Here is a 7,044-nt window from a genome sequence, read left to right as displayed (position 1 = left end):
GTTGGGTATAATATTACTGCTCTTGGTGGAAAAACGTCGCACTCAGCGTTTACATACTTGGTTTTTGTTAAGAGCTCGTGCACACTGTGTGTCTAATGTTTTAAAAACCACTTCTGTTTATGTAGTTTTGTCTTGTTTGTAGTCATTTTACTTGCCCTTGTTGTCATGTTTTGTCATTTGTAGTCACTTTGTGTTGTTTGCAGTTTTTTACATCTCTCTGTCGTTTTACCTCCAAGAATATTTCACAAAATGTTTAATTCATTTTAAGGTAACTTTTCACTTTAAGGTTAACGACTTGGTGAAGATTGGCGAACATTCATGGTCATGACTATCTCTAAGAAACAGGAGGAAAACAGCAGTCGTTTGACATTTTGTTGACCCATCCATCCACGTCTACATCCTTCCTCCACTAATTCTGTGGCTCTGTAACAACATCAAACTATTTTCTCCTTTGCTCCCGTCAAACAAGAATCAGTTTCTGCGGCTTTGTCACTGGAATCTGTACATGTCCGTAATCACCATTTGCTGATGCTGTTTCCCTTGATCAGCAACAACAACAACAACTGATCTCTGCCACAGAGACAATTAGAAAAGCGATCCAACAGAAACATCTCAACAAGGCATGATGCATCACAAAGTTCAGAAACAGTACGGTGGAAAGCACCTGGTGAAGGAACAGCTGAGTCACTGATACGGATCAGGTTGTACCTTAAAGTCAGTAGATGGTTTCAAATGTAACCAAAAGTACTTTTCCTCTTAAAACCAACATTATAGAATTGGACTCTCCATATTATTCCATAATGTAGTTCTATTGGCCCCGTGCCGCAGCCGCAGCCGCAAACCCCCCCCGTCCCCCAATCCTCTCCGGCCTTTGGCCCACAGAGCCTGTAATCAGATTACGTTTTAGTGAACTTGGCGGTTTGCCTTCTCCAGCCCAGAAATCTGTAGTAAAGCAGAAACATGGATTGTTTACGGGTTTCGGGTTTCCTTGTCGCTGTTTGTGGCCGGGAATTGTGGCAAAGTGTCAGGCCGAATCCAAGTGGACAGGATCAAGAACCCGGTTGAAGAGGGCTATTGTGTTTCCCTACTCAGATGTAATCAGAAACATATGCCCTCCATCTTCAACGCTGAAAAGGGACGCTTGTTTAACAGGGCTTAACTTCATTGAACACAACTTTAATGGTCACCCCTATTACACGATTTAACAATGATGTTTCGGGAAAGCTTGCAAAAGCATTTGTGTGTGTGTGTGTGTGCGTCACCTGAGAGGACCATACACACCCGGAAGGTTTGTGTTCCCACCGAGAGCTCCAGACCTGAACAACACCATCCAGGGTTAGTGTTCCACATATCCGTCACACACACCTCCTAAGAGTTAATGCAGTACAGCATTTTAATAATCACACACTGTCTTTCACTTTGTCTGTAATCAGGTTATTTTTCACCTCAGCTACACTTGGTATAACCACTGTTTACACTGTCATTTCAAGTGTCTCAAATGTGGATAAAATCCAGATGAGATTTAAGACGTTTTCCCACAAACTGCTGGAGCAGACGAAAACAAGTTTGCATCGTTACGTCAACTCAGCAGCGAGGGACTGAAGACTGTTAACGTGAGGGACGATGGATGAAAATGCTCGGCAGTAAATGAAATTATGTTAAATTTGTTGCACTCCTGGGTGTGTGTTTGGTGCCCATAGCTAAATTGAAATGTCAGCAAAAATAACTAACTAACTAACTTAAAACTCTTAAACTCTTTTTTTGCCACCTCTCACTTGGTAATAGGTGCTTATTTTCACATCCAGCAGTGCCAGAGGAATGATGATGATTCATGTGGAGTGGTGTTTGTGTTCACCTGATGAATCTCAGTCCAGTATTCCCTCTCTTTTAGCTCTATTTTTGGTCTCCACCACCTCCTGAGGGAAATCTCTGACTTTTTATCTGCTCCTCTATGTTCACCAGCTGCTCTCTGAGTCAGACAGTAGGTTTTTACGGCCGAAAACAATGCTATGAGAGAAGTTTTTGTATGATTTGATGCACTGTACTTGTACTGTACATAAAGAGGTAATAGGTTCCAGTTAGGTGAGTCTGATGGTAAAGATAGTTGTTTGATTACAGAGTCAAATGTTTAGAAAACAGGACAGAGGACTTTAAGTGAGATGTGATGCATGTTAACGTCTCACTTCCATAGCTCTGAGCACATATGCAAGCTAACAGGAAGTCCTTTCATTCCTATGATTCCTGTGATGTGTTTGCAATAAAAACTCCTGTTTTTCCTTTTTTCCTCGGTCCATAATTTGCAGAAACTTTTGCTGTGAATTTTGGACAGACCATATGCTGTGTGCCACGAGAAGTTAATGTAAAAACAAATTAGCTAACTTTTTGATGACGTATGTAGCTAACATTGTTAGCATGCTAGCTGTGCAACTTCTACAGAGTACAGAATAGTGGTTCATATGACTTCTAACAAGTCATAAAACTGAACAAAAGAAAAACCGATGAAATCAGCATTTAAGTTGGCACTTCCATCCGTCCAGTAAGACTTGCATTTCCTTGCGTTGAACACTATGGGGTGTACTGCGAATACTGCACAGAATTACGGACATAAAGGAAAACTCTGTGGACAGAGTGCACTCTGGGACAAGAGTGTCGATGGCTTCAGATGAGATACGTTTCATGTTGTCATGTTTTTAAGGTGTAATTCTTTTAGCAGCTGAAACTTAAATTCTGCGATTTGAATAATTTGTCAAACAGCTCTCATTCAAATCATGTTTTAACGTCATTATTCACAGGGAAAAGAGAGTCCACTTTCATCTACAGCACTGATACGAGACATACACTTCTACATGTTTCTGAAAGATATTTTGTTTTTTGCCTCGTTAACTGCAGCAGGTTACCAGACGATTAGCATTTTTCTAATCTGATAGTATCACCGTACGTGTCCGTCTACCCTGCGACTTCTGGATCTTTCTCTCTGCCCTGCTGTGTTTTTCACCACATCTCGTTCCAAACCTCTTTTGCTGGGTTTTTATTGCTATCAGATCTGGCTTGGCCGCGCTGACCGGTGTTTAACTTTTTAGTAAATGCGGTCGTGGTTTTCCTTGACAGATGTTAGGGAGGAATTTTATCATGTGGCCGTGCCAATAGCTGCTAAAAGAAAAACAGAGCCGTTTTATCTGGCACGGTGTGTATGACACCTACGTTCACAGCTGTGTATGTCTTTCCCAGCATGCATGTGGGTGTGTATGAGTGTGAGTTTGTGTGTGTATGTGTGTGTGGGTGAGTGGTATTTATTTGCATATTATCTGTGAACTTGTGCAGGCATTTTCCTTAAAAAAAAAAATAAATAAACGATTGCATGTACGATTTGTTTGCACATCTACATGCATGTGTGTGCATGTGCATGAGTTTGTGTGTGAACTTGAACAGGGTGGATTTTTTAAGCACACAGACCAGGTTACCGTCTAAATGTACAGCCCAGAAGGGGGGTATTTTTCTACAGAGTTCAACATCTCCAAGCCTTGGCAGAGGAGCAGCTGAAGTACGTTTTCAGTCCAGTTTTAACCTCCAACTTTTTATCATGAGTTAGTGCTGCGCTGCTGCTGCTGCTGCTTCGCCCTCCTCCTCCAGGAATCGCTCAGAAGTTTCTGTTCTGCTGTGAAAACATAGCTCTGTTTTCAGCGCAGACCCCGGCCTGGAAAGCATTTGATTGAGGTGTACATGTTTCGTGTTAAGATACAGTAGGTCCATTCATTTCTGTTCACTCGTTGAGTGTAAGAGCAGAAGCGCAGTGCGGTGTGTCGTTCGCTTTGAGGAGGAGACTCGACTCCATGGCAGTGTCAACAGCTGCATCTTGATTCTTTTTCCTCATGTTTCTGAATTGAGTTTCTCCTCCAGGGGTGAGACGCTCATTTAGATTTATACTTCTCCTCCTTTTTACCACTTTCTCTGACTTGGAGCAATATTATGCAACAATTTAAAATAACAGCTTCAGAATCATCCCCACTCCGTCCCTCCAACACCTGTTCTTGCTCTAAGTACCGTGGGTCAATCAGGATCGATGTCCCACGAGAAGTGTGTTTAATGGCACTACGTCACACACCACCAACTGTGAGTCCTGTAAGAGGGAGCTAGCCTCGTTATCTCGTCAATATGTAATTTGGTTCAGGTTAGTCCAGCATTGAAATATTTCTTAATCTATATCTTAAAAAGGTTGTATCGGCACTGAACAAGTTTTACTGAAAAATTAACAGAGACATCAAAAAATACTTCTGCTTTCAATTTTTTAGATGTCACTGCTTCTCAGTTTTAACTCTGTCAGTGTTTTAACGTGGAGAGGCGGGGCTGGAGGGGCGGAGGAAGGAGTGTGGGGTCGACACCTAAGGTGCAGATCATTTGCATTTTACTGCCCAGGACACACTGTTGGAGTTGCGCTGCATGTCTCTGGAACATCATGGAACGACCACAGACTGTATATGGAAACATATAGATGCTGTATATTTATAAAGAGTCTATGGGAATTATTTGATTTTCATTTCGGCGCCCATGGTTTCAGGTTAGAGCCACAGCTGAGCAACATTCTGGTTCAGGCTACAGTGTCTTTAGCCTTTACTCCACCCACCTGTGCTCCTTGCTCCGCCCCTCCAGCCCCGCCTCTCCACATTAAAACACGGACAGAGTCGAAAACCAGTGACATTGGAAAAATACCAACGAAGAAATAAAAACTGATTGTATTTTTCTCTACCTGCATGTAAACGCCTTCTATGCTGATGAAAATGGAATCTGTTTTGTCTGATGTGGGTGTAGACACACACAGTCTTGTTTTCAGTCTTTCCTCTTTCTGGTTCTGTTCTCTTCTGTACTTTCCTCTCATCATTCCTTTTGTATTTCCCTCTGTCCTTCCTCGTTCCCTCATCCTCTCATCCGCTTTTAGAAACATTTGCAGATTTATTAAAAAATAAATCTAAATCTCCTCATCCGAGTATTCAGACTCTGCTGTGGCTGCAGATTGAGCTCAGCTGTTTCCTGTTTGCTTTAATTATCCCTGAGGTGTCCTGAGCCTGATTGGAGTCCACCTGTGACAAAGTGAACTGACACACACAGAAACCAGGACGTGAAGTCCAGGATCTCTCTGTGATAAAACAGATGATAAAACTGAGGCCTGGATCAGAGTAAAAGCTTTGAGTGTTTCCACTGTGGCCTCAGTAATTCTTTCTTTTCTTTGTCGTCCGTCTTTCCCTCTGTTATTTCCTTCCATTTTAAATTCTGAAACTGCTCAGATAAGACAGTGAAACTGAGGTCTCTTCTTAATTTTCTGAACTTTTACTTTAGTTACACAAGTTTTTGTTACAAGTGGAACGTGCAGGACTTTTATTTACAGTGTATTTTATGAGCCAATAAACTAAAGAGGAGAGGACGACCTTCTCTCCCTCTCTCTCTCTTTCACCCTCTCAAACATGTTTTCATGGCCACACACACACAATCAGCCTCACTCTGTGAACCATTATCATTACCAGGTGTTGAAAAGAAGAGATATCATTGCTGGTGATTCATCAATCACCACAGCACCCTTCATACATACGCCCCTCCAGTTGCCAGAAGTTTTTTTTTTTTTTTTAAAGATGTAAAACATTTTGACCACCTGTGTGCTTTGGCCTAAACTCATTTTTCAGTTTTCCAAAAAACGTCAGGAAGAAAGATGAATATTTGGAAATTAGTTTGTGTCACAGAGAGAGAGAGAGAGAGGGAAAGGTGTTGTAGAGGCAAAGATGGTGTTTATCTGAAAGTGCTAGTATGTTATATACTGTGTGTCAGAGCAGCAGCTGAACAAGGAAGTTGTTTTGTTTCCACTTTGAGGTCCAAGTAGAAAGAAACCACGTTTACAGCAGCTGATTCAAACATTGATGTGTATAGTGATAAACTTGGCTGCTGTGTCGGCTGTTTCATTTCTGTAATTACTCTAACTAATGCTGCCTTGCTAGTTAATATCAACACTGATATTTGACGTCGGTGCAGTGCACTTCTGCCAGTCTGCTGTCATGGCTCTCTGTACATACACTTATTTCATGTGCACAAAACAGCATTTCGTGTACTGAATGTAGTCAAATCTGCCCTCACTGTAAAACTACAACAAACTGAACTGAAAACAAACTAAATGTTGTTGTTGTGTGATGCTGAAGTTTTGAAGTAAGAGAAATTAAATGTCATTGATTTAATAAACAGCGTCGTCTTCAGTGCTGAACTCTTCTTCCTGTCGTGTTTCCGTGCTGCACTTCCCAAAGACAACCGGTTAATCAATCAGCGGCCTGTAAATCACTGCTCCATTCGGAAACGCGGAGCCGTAAAACAGACGTTTATTTACACGAAAATGTTACAGATGATTTCTTGTGCCACTTTACCACCGTGTCTGTCTGTTTCACTCTGCTACGCCACGGCTGACTGCTCTATTTATCATAGTCAGCATATAGAGAAAGAGCAGCAAGACGGACCCGCCGCCTCAGAGTTTCACGCTGCTTAGCGCGAACACACACAAGCTGTTTTCATTCAGAAAGTTAGCATGTCGAGCCCCCTCCTCGAGGACGAGGGCAGAGAGAAAACACGGGTGGTACGAATTCTTTAACAGTCTCCAGTCGCAGCGTTTGGCCGACGCTCTTCTCCATCAAGGCATTCCAGGAGAGACAGATAATTTGTCTGTTTCCTCCTATTTGCATTCTGAACCGCCGCACTGCTGCTCTGTGTGAGTGTGTGTGTTTGTGTGTGTGTGTGTCGGATGCTTAAAGGACTGAAAATGTATGTTACATGTGCAGAAGTATGAATGTGAGTCTGTCACAGCCAGACACATTAGTGGAGATGTTTCAGACTGTTATAAATCTGGGATTCCCATCTGCGCTGTGTGTGTGTGTGTGTGTGTGTGTGTGTGTGAGAATAAGCAGCAGTTGTACACTTTGTGTGTGTGTAAGTGTTCACATTTTTTGCGTCAGCCTGTGTGTACGTACCCCTCCGTGTGTGTACATTTTCATGCATCTATTTATGTTCATGCAAAGA

The sequence above is a fragment of the Lates calcarifer genome, unplaced genomic scaffold (genome assembly GCF_001640805.2).
Source record: "Lates calcarifer isolate ASB-BC8 unplaced genomic scaffold, TLL_Latcal_v3 _unitig_1631_quiver_445, whole genome shotgun sequence".
Taxonomy (NCBI): Eukaryota; Metazoa; Chordata; class Actinopteri; family Centropomidae; genus Lates; species Lates calcarifer.
Note: the sequence above shows the minus strand (reverse complement) of the source record.